Source organism: Sapajus apella, unplaced genomic scaffold (genome assembly GCF_009761245.1).
Source record: "Sapajus apella isolate SASKATOON/1434 unplaced genomic scaffold, GSC_monkey_1.0 scaffold32, whole genome shotgun sequence".
Lineage (NCBI taxonomy): Eukaryota > Metazoa > Chordata > Mammalia > Primates > Cebidae > Sapajus > Sapajus apella.
In genome coordinates, this window is record NW_022436972.1 from 21,905,405 (window position 1) to 21,920,694 (window position 15,290).

The following is a 15,290-nucleotide window of genomic DNA, read 5'->3' on the forward strand; positions in this document are numbered from 1 at the left end:
GGAACATGACACCTCTAAAGAGGCCAACAAACTAGAACTATCTCAGTTCTAACACCTTAGGCAAGAATCTTTCAATCTCTCCAGGTTTCAGTTTCTTCATATGTATACTGTAAATATGTTGTCAAAATTGTGCTAATCTTTTCCAACTAATAAGAAATGATAAAAATGAGATTTTTGTGGATATAGGACTTTAATACACAGTGAGAGGAATATAAATCAGCATGACTCTTTGCTGGTATTATGTAATAAAATTTAAAATGTACATATCATTTGATGCAGAAAATTTATATCCAGGAATCTATCCCAATGAAGCAGTTACATAAATATACAAGTATACACAAGATGTTCATCACAATTAGAAACAACCAAAACGTCCACCAACATGAGACTAGTTCAAAAAGATGTGAAGTGTTAATGCAAGAGACTCTATGCATCCACTGAAAAGAATCGTATGTCATATTTGTTGACTCAAATAGAAGCTCCATGACATATTTTCAAGACAAAAGGAATTACAAAGCAGTATGGTTGATATAATCCCATTTATGTGTAAATCAAATAAATTCCAGATTCACTGTGATTTAATTCAGCACAGTATCACATTCACAGAAACGGCCCAGCAACAAAAAGACATTACAGAGCAATTTCAGCCTTAGCTCTCCATTTTCAGAAAACATTAAAGAACCTACAATTCCTAACCCACACCACCGCATCTTAAAATAGCTTCTGTATCCCACCTCTTTAATCTTGTTCTCTAATTCTCACATTTTACTAGCTCCTGAAGGCTTTCTCTTCCCCAATACTCTTTTCTACTCTCAATCAAAGACATCACAATGATACCCAAACAGATCAGCCACTTCTCTTTTGTCCCTCTTCCTTCTTCCTTTTTTTTTTTCTTCACTGGTTACCACAATCCGAAAAATAAGGTGAAGAAAGAAGAATATGCTAAGTGGACTAAATTTCCTTCCCAGAGAATAGGAGAAAAGGGAATCAACTATGCATATACTATAATGTCTTAACTTTGTAGCAAGGGTAAAATTATTAAAGTGATATCTACGGCATATATGCCTCTCATCTGCAAGGATGTTGACACAATTCTTTACAATAATTATCTCAGTTGGAATTTCCCTGTGAACTTCCTTCTAATTTTATATCTCTTCCTATACCTCTTTGAGTTACTCATGATGAACATGTTTTGTTTATAATCAAAAGCAAGAAATAAAGTCATGTCAACATGTAAGAAAAAAAGGTTGTATTGATGCTCACAAGGAACCATCGACATGAAAAAAATACATAAGTACAAAACATAAGTATTTTAAATAAATACAGTTGGATTGTCTCTTCAGGTTTCCAACATTAATAAGCTCCATTATTTTGGAATTATTTTTATTATTATTATTATTTTTTTTTTGAGTCGGAGTTTCGCTCTTGTTGCCCAGGCTGGAGTGCAATGGCGCGATCTCGGCTCACCGCAACCTCCGCCTCCTGGGTTCAGGCAATTCTCCTGCCTCAGCCTCCTGAGTAGCTGGGATTACAGGCATGCGCCACCATGCCCAGCTGATTTTTTTTTTTTTTTTTTTTTTGTATTTTTAGTAGAGACGGGGTTTCACCATGTTGACCAGGATGGTCTTGATCTCTTGACCTCGTGATCCACCCGCCTCGGCCTCCCAAAGTGCTGGGATTACAGGCGTGAGCCACCGCGCCCGGCGGAATTATTTTAATTACTCCTACATGTTAGAGTTGGTTAATTTCTGAACAACAGTCAAATACTCCCATATGTTGCTTAATTTGTTGTTTTATTATCAATCAGCCCTGTTTAATTTGTGAGTCCACTGGGTTATAACTTGCAGAGCATTTAATGACTTGCAAAATAGTGTTAACTATTTTAAACTCATTGCAATCATTTTCATTCATGTGCTCTGGAAGTCATCATTTTGAGGGGGTCTCTTTGGAGAAGAAGGAGTTGGTGTATGTATATTTGTATATATTTCAATTTCTCCACATCCACACAACCTGGTACCTCTTCCTAAATATGTGGCACTTATTTTTGTGATTCATAAGCCAGACAAATTTTCCTCAAAAACCAAGGTACTTGCCTGTGCGGTTCCCAACATCCTGACTCATGAATCTCCTCTTAGCTTGGGGAATTCTGAAGAGAAGTTTGTGTCATGTCACCATGGGGTGCAATCACACAGCTGCTAATAACGAATGCCAGGTGGCGGGTGCTCCTTGTTCCTGAGAAGTGAGCTTGTCAGTCAGGCTCCCCACCCAGAAATGCCAAATGGCACCCTTGCTTATGGCTGGAAATCCCATCCTGGGAGTTTCAGAAAGCAGAATTTGTCACCTAACAACTATATTTACACCTCAACATTTCTTCAGCATTATACCTAAATATCTGAATCAATTCTAGTCACAGGCAATTTATAGAAAGTCTCTTTGTGAAGAGAAAAGAAATAATTACTGTTCAAAGATCCTAAAGGACCTTGAAAATTGGAGACAGTGATTGGAATCAGGCTTTAGCAGGCTGGCTATAGAACAGGACCCTCAGAGCAGGGAAAGTACCTAAAGTAAGTGGAAAATGGCTATTTGGCCCCTCAAGATTAAGTGTCGGGAAGGGACTCTACACTTCAGTGATATTCTATAAATATTAAGTGACATTTTAATACATTTAGCAGGGTATATCTATTGGCTTTCTTTTTATTCTGAAGAAGCTTATCTTTTTGTCCTTCAAAGAGTCACTTGAGTATCCCTCAGTAATGTGAATATGGGTAAGTCCCATAGAACTAGAACTAGAGCTACAGTCTAATGGGACCCCTTTACCTCTCATTTTTTGGTGTGACCTGGGAAATATTGCTTCACTTCCTAGTAGGAAGTAAAGCGACCTGCCCAGAAACCTAGGCCCTTCTACTCTTAAAGGAAGAGCTTGGTGGGGTTATCACTTCCTGAGGGAAGCCTCCGCGGACTTTCCTTACTAGATGATTCTCCTTTCATGTAATTTTACCTTGTAGCATTCCATCATTGCCCATTACAGTTGTGGCTTTGCATTTACATCGTTATTCTTCGTTTAATATTTCAATCCTACCCTTGGCTTTAAGCAATATTATGGCAGGCCCAAGGTTCTCTTTGTTTACTATCATATTCCCGATGCCTCACACAGTGTCTGACTCACATTAGCACTCAAAAAATCCAGTACCTGTTGAACAAATAAATGCATGAGTTGAGATCTTTTCAGAATAACACCAATCAAGCTACAGGGACAGAGAGCATAACAAAATATTCAAATTAGAGTTACCACCAAGGTAGAAAGACCTGAAGCCAGCAGATAGGCCCTAGATTTCAGTTAGAAACAGAAAATGAGGTGGTGGTTTAATTTCTAAGATGTGGAAGACACTAGAACTGGTCCTGACCCATTGTTTTTGGGAAGGCCTATGCTAGGACCTGGCTGGGTATATAATGAAAAAAATAAATAAATAAAAGAGAACCATTTCTATGGATGATAAACAGGACCTCAGACTTATGGTCTAAAGTGATCTCAACTGAACAATGGACAGGAAGTGACCTCCCCTCTAAGAATTGCTCAGATCAGGAAAAGACTGTCAAGGCAGAGGTTTCACCCAGCACCACTTCCATGTTCCTGGAAAGCACGTAGTGTTTAGCAACAAGAGCAGGCAGAGTCAAATCAATACCAAATCGTGCTTTACCTCCCTGCCTGCCTCTTCTGCTGGAGGGATCTAACATGTCACTTCACCCCATGTGAGGTGCTTCACATCCAGTGGGTGGTATCCCATGGATTCTCACCTATCTTTCATTCATTTTACCTGAACCCACCCTACAGGAGATTAACACATATGAAAGTCACCACATGAAGGAACTGACATCTTTATAACTCAAAGGTCAGTTGATTTGAAGCCAGTGCTACCCAGTATAAGCCAGGCCACCCTCGAATGACAATTTGTGGCCTATATCCTGACACCATTAAATATCCTTGGAACAGAGAACTTCCATCTCTGTATTTCCAGCAAGGCCAGCCGCTGCTAGGAGCTTTCTTTCCTTCACCACCATTGTCCACCCACATGACTCAGAACAAGACAGAATTTCTGCCTTGCCAACACTTATCAGATTCTAGGATACAAGAGAGCAATGACATTAGAGCTGAAAGAAGAAGAGACTGAGTGTCTGGACTGTCTGTTCTTATAGCCACATAAGGACTTGTGTACCACACCCTAGGAACTCCCAGTGCAAGTTATTTCCACCCAAAACTAGGTAGAGAAACAGTCTTGTTATATAAAGACCAAATGATAATCTATCATTAGGCTCAGTCTGCCTCTCACCAGTGCAACCTCGTTCTTCATTTTAGCTGTTATCATCCAAAAATATAGATTGAATCTCATCATCCTTCGGTTAAAAATCTCCAGGTGATTCTCATTCCCTACAGCAGGGGTCCCCAGTCCCCTGGCCATGGAGTACCAGTCTGTGGCCCATTAGGAAACAGACCTCACAGCAGGAGGTAAATAAATGGCCAGTAAGCATCACCACCTGTGCTTTCCCTCCTGTCAGATCAGTGGTGGCATTAGACTTTCATAGGAGCACAAGCCCTACTGCAAGCTGTGCATGCAAGGGATCTAGGTTGCACGCTGCTTATGAGAAACTACCTACTGCCTGATGATCTGAGGTGGAACAGTTTCACCCTGAAACTTCTCCCCAACTCCCTTATGCCCCCACCACTTCACATTCTTGAATTTGTATTAACTATACAAGTTTTAAAAAATTATTCTTAGATATTTTAAGTATAAAATAGTATGTACTCAAAAAACTCAAACAGTATACACAGTACAAACAAAAAATATTATGTTTTCCTAACCTATCTGCACATCAGAAGTAAACCGTTAATGTTTTGGTATGTGGCCCTTCGGATCTTATTCTGTATATAAACTTGTACACATTGGAGTTTCATCATAACTTAGCAAACCAACTAAGGAAAACATGTAAAAAACATGTAGAAACAGACAGAAGGACATATTAATACAAAGAGAAAGCAATACATGTCTTCCTCAGTAAACCATGTTCTTCTTTAATAAAAGAAGCATGCCTTGCTGTTTGGTAAATCCCCAGAGCCTAGTACAATTACAGGATAGGAGCTCACTAAATGTTATATAAACAAAAAAATTCTGTTAGCAAAGATCAATCTTTTCTTAGTTTTAATGTACACCTGAAAAATATGCATTTTATGTGCCCATTGATACAAGGGACATTTGTCAAGCATCAGCTAAATGCTAGACATTGTGGCCCCATATGGCCATGAATCGGGCATGTATATACATAATGATGACAAATAGAGGCAAGGGCCACAAGAACATCAAAAAGGAAGTGCCACAGGCAACGAGAGGGAGCCAGAGAACATTTCTAGAGAGCAGTGTAAGCTTAATATCAGTGACCTGCCAGTCAACTTTGAGGTGGGGGACAGATGAGACTTGATTGGTAGTATATAGTGATTTTCATGGCCAATTTCAGGTCATCAATGTAGTTAAGAATCAGCTCTCTTAAGCTAATACAAGCCTTCTCCAGCACACCATTGAATCAGGGCATGCCAACCAGCCTTTTTGAACCCCCCTTTCTCCTTCTGTCATTGTGACCTTCCAATGCCACACCATTTCAGCTACTGTACCCCTCCATCAACTCTGCAAGTGAAACAAGGTGTTCTTTGGGATGTCTGGGCAAGTGGAGACTGGGAGCAGTAGAGAATTACTTCTAGACCTGATTAAGTTTATGGAAAACAGCCCTATCCAGGGGTATATGCTTTATGTCTATCTTACTGGCCCTCAAAGTGTCCATTCCCCATTTTTTTCCCATTTACATGGCTTGAGCTGATGAGTTCCTCACCATTACTTCCAACCCAGTTTTGTTGAATGAATGAGAAATCTCTCAGAAATAAACAAGGAAAGCCAGTGGCGATTGCATATTTTAAGTAGAGTTTGACTCTAACCAAGTTCACATCCCCTGAGACTTCAACCTGTGTATTTAGATACCGGATTTACAGTGAAATACGGGGCCTGGAGCCTGAGAGATGAGTCAGGGTGTATTTTAAGAGGTATTGGACACATCCTAAGATTATAATTTTCTTTGAAGCCAGGAACAAAGTGTACCAGCTGTGCCATGAGAAGTTATGATTTCAAGGTACTGTTTTAAGAAAATCATATCGTACAAATTTCTAGAAGAGAGACTTTACAGGAATTAGTCCATCTGAGGCCAAAATGTTTTCAGTAGGATTATAAAGCTCCACTGTTTATCACAAATCTTGAAAAATAAAAACAACCAACAAAAAACTCATATCCACCTCTTTGGGAGTTTGAAGTGTGTTTTTCCAAGTAGGACATCAACCTACAATATTCTCATTCCTCAGACCTAGACTTGCAAACAATTGTGAGACCTAATTTTACACTCAAAATAAACCATGAAAGCTAGTAAGTCAAAAGAGTTCCCTTAGAGAATTAAATCATGCCTTTGAGAATCAAAACAAAGGGTGGGGAATTCTGGAGACAAAATTTAATTCAATCCAGTTAAAGTCAATCAAGCAGTATTTTTTGTTGTTTAAGAATATCAATACACTATCCCTGAAAATTGACAGTACATTTATTCTGCTTTTTCTTTTTTTTTTTCTTGGCCCTTTGCACTTTAATGGATCTTTTACAATCACCTCATATTCCACTTTTTCTATGGAAGATTTCAGACACAGGGAATTATTAAAGTAATTACTGACATGGAAAAGAAAGCTGTGTTTTAAGATGAAGTATAATGCATCAAAAATCAAAGGCTGAAGCAAGAAAACTCAGCACAAGAAACAGACCCAAGCAACAGATGAAGGCTAGGCTGGATAACCTTTCACACATTTCCAGCCAGGGCCAGCTACAGGAACATGCCACAGTGCAGTCTCACAGGGCCTCACATTCACAAGGGCCCCATAACACTCTGTGGTTATCATCTTGAAATTCTCCATTTTATCTTTGAATTTGTGTTTTTGAAATGAAGGCTAATTAGGCAATGGAGTGCATGCTGGTGGCTTGGAGCCTTAGTCCACAGGAGGGCTTATCTCCTGCCACTTCCCTGGGGAGGATTCTCAGCCTCCCACTCTTCTACTCCATGGTGCCAAAGGCCATGCTCAGCTTCCACTTCCTGACCCTCCCGAGAATTGCTGCTGCCCTCTGGCCCCTGCAGAAGCCTGGGCACAGGAAGGGTCTGAATAGAACTAGTGTATCTTGGCCAGGGCATGGTGTTGGCCAATTCCACCCTAGGCTGACAGCATCACTGTGCATTAGGAAGATGACTGGCATCTTATATTTCATAGGATGAATGGTATGTGTAGAACACACCAATCTCAGCAAATTCCAGAAAGTGTCCTTGGCAGTCTCCTTCACTCACTCAATCAATATCTATTATGTGGCAGACATAATGTGAAACCACTCTGCATACATTTTGAAAGGGAGCTTAGGGTCTGATAGAAGAAAATGGAGAAGAGGGAGAAATAATGTCAACACAGTGTTATAGCTGGGAAATAGGAAAGATACAGTAGTATCTCAAAGAAGAAAGTGATCCACCCTAGGAACTTAGAGAAAGACCAGAGAATTAGCCTTCGTGGTAAAGTGTAAGTGGTAGTTTTCCAGGCATGGGCTTGGTGGTGGTAGAGTGGGGAAAACTCAGGCAGAGAGGGCAGTAAGCACAGAGACATGTCAGGAAAATCAGAAACACATGCTTGGAGAACTTTCTAGGAACACGCACTATTTTTCATAATGACTGAGAAGAGACAAAAAAAGGAAGGGAAAGGAAGGAGAGAGGAAAGAGAGACGGGGAGGAAGGAAGAAAGAGACCAAGAAGAGAGAGAGAGGAAAGAAAGAAAGAAGAAAGAAAGAAAGAAAAGAAAGAAAAGAAAGAAAGAAAGAAAGAAAGAAAAAAGAAAAGAAAGAAAGAAAGAAAGAAGGAAAAAGGAAGGAAGGAAGGAAGGAAGAAAGAAAAAAGAAAGGAAGGAAGGAAGGAGAAAGAAAGAAGGACAGAGAGAAAGAGAGAGAGAGAGGAAGGAAGGGAGGGTGGGAGGAGAAGGAAGGGAGGGAGGAAGGAAGAAGAAGGAAGGGAGAGAGGGAAGAAGAGAGAGAAAGAGACAGAAGAAGGGAGAGAAGGAGGAAGGAGGGGGAAAAAAGGAAGGAAAGGATACAAAAGGAATCAGGGTTGCTACTGGTCTGGAATTTGAGTGTGGAACTAGGATCCATGAGACAATCGGAGGCTACATTTAAAAATGGAAAGCTAGTGTACAGATTTTGGGAGAAGCTGGATGGAAATGCTTAAGGTGCTCCAGAATCTCTCTGAGGTCTTCAGGATAAAATCTAAACTCCTTTGGTGAGGTGCATATCTGTTTTTGGTTTGGTTTGGCTTTGGTTTATTTGGGCTTGTTGTTTGTTGGTTTGTTTGTTCATTGTTTTGATGTTCTAGCTGCTTCTTCTCCCTAACTTCTTGAAAAGTTGCCATTCCCTATTGTGCATAGGTTTGGTGAGGTAAAGTCCAAGAATGAAAGTGTTACTGTACTATATTTTCTAGTGCCCATTTGTTGGCATTTTAGAACTCCCTTGGTTTCTGACTATTGCCAAGCCCTTGTTCTCAAGCATATGATCAGACACAACAGAAGGAGGATGTTCTCCTATTAACCTTTTACGCCCAGATAAGCCCCGTCCATTTCAGTGCCTTTCAGTCATTTTGACCATGTGTATTAACTTTCAATTGCTGCCATAACAAATTATGCCACACACTTGGCAGCTTAAACAATACTAATTCATTATCTTCACAGGTCTCATTGGACTAATATCAAGGTGTTGGCAGGACTGTTGCTTCCTGGAGACTAGAGGGGAGAAGCCATTTCTCTGCCTTTTCCAGCTTCTAGAGGCTGCCCTTGTTTCTCAGCTCATGGCCTCCTTCCTCTATCTTCAAAGCCAGCATTGGTGGGCTGAGTTCCTCTCACCCTGCTGCCTCTCTAGCTCTCTGTAGTTTTAATAAAGTCTTTGTTCTTTATAAAGAACTAATGTGATTAGATTATACTCACCTAGAAAATCCAGGATCATCTTTTTCTCTCAAAGTCTTTGATACATCTGCAAAGTCTTTTTAGCAATTTAAGATAATATATTTGCAGGTTGCTAGGTTTAAGGCTAGGACATCTTTGGGAGCCAGATCATCCACTACATGAAGTGATCGAGCTTTGCATCATGACTGTAGGATGGTGATGTAGGATGCATATTAATTTTATGTGTGAAATTTGAATCATGCTCTCCACTAATGTGATGCCCTAGGAAAAGGAGAGCATCATGTCTTCAGCATTGCCACCAAGAATGCATGGCCTGGGTCTGGGCATGGAGAATCACTGGACAGGCTCAGATAAAGGGAAATTATACAGAATGAATACAGAATTAAAGACAGAGTACAGAAGTTAACACATAAAGGCCATGTAAGATGGGGAAAGAATTAGGAGCTGTTTTGGTTAGAAAGTAACTGGAGAGATGACAACTAGATGCAGCACCTGATTCTGGAGTGTGGCCTGGGTTCAGAAAGGGAAAAGAGACATTACAGAGACCATTGAGGAAACTTAAATGGGGTCTGTGGATAGGAGGGTAATGTAAGATCAATGTTAATTTCTTGATTGGGAAGGTTGATTAGTAGAAATGTAGGAAGTGTCCTTGTGTGGGGTTAGGGGGAGTACACAAATGAGGATGTATAGATAGACGATAGGGCACTATGTTTGCACCTTTTTGTCAAAATGATTCAGAAAGATACTAATGATGATGGAGATTATAAACACACACACACACACACACACACACAGAGAGAGAGAGAGAGAGAGAGGGAGATAGAGAGAGAGAGAGAGAGAGAGAGAAATGGAGAGGATAAAGGAGCAAATATGGTAAAATGTTAATACAGGGGAATCTGCATGAAAGGGATATGGTGTTCTTTAAATGTGAAATTATTTCAAACTGAATTATAAAAAATGATATATAAAGTTTATTTATTGAAATAGAAATATGTGCATAATTTATGTAGAGTATTCCATATATTTATAGATTAATAGAGCTAATCTCTTGACTAGAGAATTATAGGTAATTACTAACATTTTCCTTGTACTTTATCAAGTACTAGAGACTTTTATGAGCTTTTAAATTTTCCTAATAAGAGGAAAATAAAATATATTTCCATTTTGAAGTCAATCTTTTAAAAACTCTACAATTACAACTTCTTATTTGCAAAGCTTTTCAAGTCACTTTGTTTTCACAAACGGCGGGAGTGAGATTACAGTATGTCTACAAATAAACGCATGCATATAAGCAACTCATACTTAGGAAAGACACAGACACATAGACTGACGTCTTCTAAAGTATGCATTTTGATAAGTTCTAAGCAGTCACCTAAAGTTGTCATCAGATGCCCTCAATTACATAACTATAAGTACTCAATTACATTAATAGTAATCGAGTCAAGAGATCGAGACCATCCTGACCAACATGGTGAAATCCCATCTCTACTAAAAATACAAAAAAAAAAAAAAAAATTAGCTGGGCACGGTGGTGCACACCTGTAGTCCCACTACTCAGGAGGCTGAAGCAGGAGAATTGCTTGAACCAGGAGGCAGAGGTTGCAGTGAGCCGAGTTTGTGCCACTGCACTCCAGCCTGGCACCTGGCGAAGGAACGAGACTCTGTTCCCTCCCCCCCCACCAAAAAAAATCCTAAGTCTTGTAAGCCAGCAGCTCAGAAAATTAAAATTAAATTGAGTGACATTTATATAATACTTTACACTTAATAAGATTATTTCATTAAATCTTCAAAATCCCATTGTTTTGGTTGGTGTTATTACACAAAAAATCAATTTGTGCCCCAGTCCAGACCTTTCTGCATCATGAGACAGGAGCCAGCAAAGGCCTTTTCTCTCTTAATGAGGATCATGAGAGTATAGAAGCAATCAAACAAAACAAGAGTGGGAAGAGCAGGAATGTAGTTAGACACAGTTTCTTTGAAACAGGGTCCCATTCTGCTACCCAGGCTAGAGTGCAGTAGTGCAGTCACAGCTCACTGCAGCCTTGAACTCCTGGGCTCAAACAGTCCTCCTGTCTTAGCCTCCCAAGTAGCTGAGACCAAGGTATGTACCACCACACCTAGCTAATTTTTTAAAGCTTTTGTAGAGATGGGGGTCTCACTATGTTGCCCAGGCTAGTCTCAAATGATCCTTTTGCCTCAGCATCCCAAAGTGCTGGTATAATAGGCATGACCCTCTGCACTCAGTCAACAAGATACTTTTTAAGGCTGGCTCTTGGTGTAACTTCTCACCCTGAACCACTGATGCAGGCAGTGAGCTTGTGGTCATAATTAGGGCCTGGTCTGCTTTCAGAATCAACTTCAGTGAGAGAGAGGGGGCTCTGCTCAGTGAGCTGCAGGCATCAGTGTTCACCATCAAGCTCTTCATTTACTAATCCTAAGAAAGAGGCATGAAACATGTGGATATGGGGAAGTAAGATGTTACATAAAGAGAAGGGAACATAAATCTAAGCAAATAAATGATTAAAGCTATTTTTCCCAAATCAAAAATCATTCATAGATCAATACCTTCATTTATTGGGTAAAGGTCAACCTCATTAACAATGAAGCCCATGCCTCTGAAATTCTAGCTGTGGAAATTGGAGCTGTGCACCTAGTGCCTAATTTTGCAGGTATCTCATCTGGTGAGTTACAGATCAGCACAGTTTGCAAAAGGAATTTTGTCTTTTGCAAACCTAGCTTATCTCTCACTTTTGAGTGGCTTTTAGCAGACTTCTCCCCTCTGCTTCTCTGTTCACGATGTAATTTTTCATTTGTTGTGACAAATCTGCACCACTGCTGTGGGAATAGTCTTCTTACTTCTTTGTTGGGAATCTGCGGTGTCACCAAAAGAGAAGGGAAGGGAGATGCCACACATTTGAAGATAGTGGTGAGGAAAGAAAAAGTTGTATCTGGATTATACCCTAGAGTCCAGCCCATTCACTAAACCAATTCCCCCAGTCATAACTTGGATGGAGATAGAGCTAGACGGGTGTGAAACTGCTCTTTGTCAGAAAGGCAGAAATACAGACATGAAGGGAGGTAAATATTCAGGAAAGAGCAGTCAGGAGGCAAAAAGACCAAGCACCAGAGAGAAAAAGAGAGAGGCAACCAAGATTCCCAAGAAAGACATAAGGGAAGAAACACATTTATTCATAAGATATAATAAGAAAGTATCTTCTGGTTATGCAGGAGAAATCACCTTTTTTGAATCCCTCCTCTATTCCCCAATCAAAAATCCTCAACCAACACCAAATTGTTTACTAATGGGCTTATGCAAATGGGTTGTTTTTGAGAAGAAGACAGCAAACATAATAAACCAGGCTATGTAATTTTTCATGGAAACTCAGTTCCTTCCCATGCCAACAACAGTAACAAAAAAGATAGGACAATAGTCTCATTCAAATATTGGTTTGAGAGAGTACTAAATTGTTGGTCTCCCTGAATATGTCCATCTGGCCCTGGAAATAGAGCATTCCTAGGTTATCTGACATTGTGTATGTTGTTACATGGCCTCTGAGAATCATTGCAAAGGTTTTCCTGGCCCAATGCCACACAGCTTAAAGGCCACAGTCAGCCTGCATGTTTCTATTTCACATGCAGACTGCAACAGGCCACAGGGAGGAGTTGTAAGACATGCACACCACTCTGCCATAGGCAGGAAGAGGACACCTCCGGCACCACTGTCACTCCTGCCTCTCAGGCTTTTGTCATTTCTCCAACATGTACCCACATGGTCACTCTTTCCACCATGGGAATCCATCGCTATGTTGAGAAATGTTCCTACTATGGCCATTAGGAGGCTCTTCCTTCCCCATCTGTCTCCCTCTCACAGTTTCTTTCCTTCTTCCACTGTAACTGTAAATATTTCCAGGCTCCAGAAGTCTGAAGAACCACTCGCCCTGCTTCTTAGGCTGACATGATATTGTTCATGAATTTCTACTTTCCAGTTCCATTCTTGCCTTGCCTGGTAGTCTGCCACTTCTACTTTCTACTTTCCAGTTCTGTTCCAGCCTTGCCTGGTAGTCTGCCACTTCCCCTTTGTGATGGTTGTTACTTTCATGTGTAAATATGGCTGGGCCACAATGGCCAGATATTCAAATGTTCTTCTGGATATTCCTGAGAAGGTGTTTGGGATGGGATGAACATTTAAGTCAGTAGACTTTGAGTAAAGCAGAGTGCCCGCCATAATGTGAGTGGGCCTCATAGTTGAATGTCTTAATAGAACAAAGGCGGATGTCCTCCAGGGAGGAAGGATTCTGCCAGCAAACAGCCTTCAGACTCTAACTGCAGCTCTTCCTTGAGTTTCCAGTCAGTTGGCCTATCCTGAAGATTTTGGATTAACCAGGCCTTCACAATCACATGACTCAATTCCCTAAAATAAATCACTGTCTCTGTCTCTGTCTGCATATACACACATCTTGTTGGCTCTGTTTCTCTGAAGAATTTTGACTCACACACCCTTTGTGCCGAGTAAACCAGGAGTGTCCTCATTAACCATGTGGCACTTGTGCCCCATTTCCCCCAAGGCTCTCCAACAGGCTTACCTCAAAGTTCACACATAGCAGATTAGGAATTGGGAAGAGGGTAGGGAAAGGGCTAAGAAGACCTTTGCTACATGAATGTATACAGTATTTTATTTATTGTGGGAAGATGCAATCTGCAGGCATTACCATCGCATTTAATGAGATAAAGCAAAGGAACCAATCCCTTCTGAAATAGTTGCTTACCCAAATAACAGTTAACAGAAAAATCTAATACCAGTCTTTTTTCATTATTCAGTGGATTCTCTTGATTTTCAGATATCCCCTTGGACTGAATGTTTTCTTGTTTTCTGGTTGTTTAGGTTGGGCAGTAATCAACTTGCTTTTCATCAATTTTCACAAAATCTCTTATGTAGTTGATGCCTTTGGGGCTTTTTACCTAGCACTCTTCTAGCAATAATTGGAGATTCCTGAAGAAAATTGTTTTTTCAACTCTCCTAAGATAGCTGCCCCTGTTATCCACCTCCATGGTACTGTAGGGTTCACACTATAAGTCCAGTGCCACCGCCTCAGCACAAATGACTTCCAGGAGGAAGACCCTTTCTCCAGCAGGACCAACAAGCTTCTTCTCTTGCAGTTCTGGACTTGGAATAAGAGAATCACGTGATCTCCCCCTTCTACATGGCTAAAGCTCTGAGAGAGTTCAGCAGCCACATTTCCTGTGATGAGATAAAGTTGGTCAAAAATGAATGCAGGGAGTTGGAGAGGATTTTCAAGAACCTAATTCCCACTGTTCTGGAGACCCAGTTGTCTTTCCAACCTTAGTTTCCGTGAGACATGTTTCTATCCTCACAATAAATATCCTGTTTCATTATGGTAATTCAAGTTGGGTTTCTGTCATTTGCAATCAAAGGAGTGCTCAGCAATATGTGTGGAAAAGAACGGCATATGTGAAACCAGCATTCTGTCCTGGTCAAGCAGCTCGAGTCACGTTATCTCAGACAAGTAGAAACCTGCTCTCAGCCCAAGGGGGTGCCATCTTCAAGCCACTCCATGGGTGCTTTACCGATAACCCTCTGGAGGGTTATCAGTTCCTGCCAGCTTCTGGGGCTGAGTGTGAAAGGGGCTGTGGTTGGGGTGGGGAGGGATGCAAAGCTGGCTGCTTATCCACTGTCAACAAAAAGATTTTTGGCCAGGCACAGTGGCTCACGCCTGTAATCCCAGCACTTTGGGAGGCCAAGGCAGGCAAATCACCTATAGTCAGGAGTTCAAGATCAGTTTGGTCAACATGGCAAAACCCCATTCTACTAAAAATACCAAAAAAATTAGCAGGACATGGTAGTAGCAGGCATCTGTAGTCTCAGTTACTCGGGAGGCTGAGGCAGGAGAATTGGTTGAATGTGGGAGGCAGAGGTTGCAGTGAACCATGATCGCACCATTGCACTCTTGTGTGGGCAACAGAGTGAGATTCTGTCGAAAGAGAAAGAAAGAGAGAGAGAAAGAGAAAGAGAGAGAGAGAGGGAGAGAGAGAGAGAGAGAGAGAGAAAGAGAAAGAGAGAGAGAAAGAAAGAGAAAGAAGGAAAGAGAAAGAGAGAGAAAAAGAAAAAGAGAAAGAAAAAAGGAAGAAAGAAAGAAAAGAAAGAGAAAGAAAGGAAAGAAAGAAAGTTTCTTCTTCAACTCTTCTAGGAGGATATTTCCATATATCATTTCCT

At 40.7% G+C, this 15,290-nt stretch overlaps 1 long non-coding RNA gene across 1 annotated transcript; it reads right to left on the reverse strand.

Moving 5' to 3' along the window:
• Positions 1-1,705: 1,705 nt before the first annotated feature.
• Positions 1,706-14,828, reverse strand: LOC116562479. The gene is made up of 2 exons (XR_004273966.1): positions 11,807-14,828; positions 1,706-7,486 (listed from the first exon to the last, which is right to left on the reverse strand). It is a non-coding gene; the product is annotated as an uncharacterized LOC116562479 (long non-coding RNA).
• Positions 14,829-15,290: the final 462 nt, after the last annotated feature.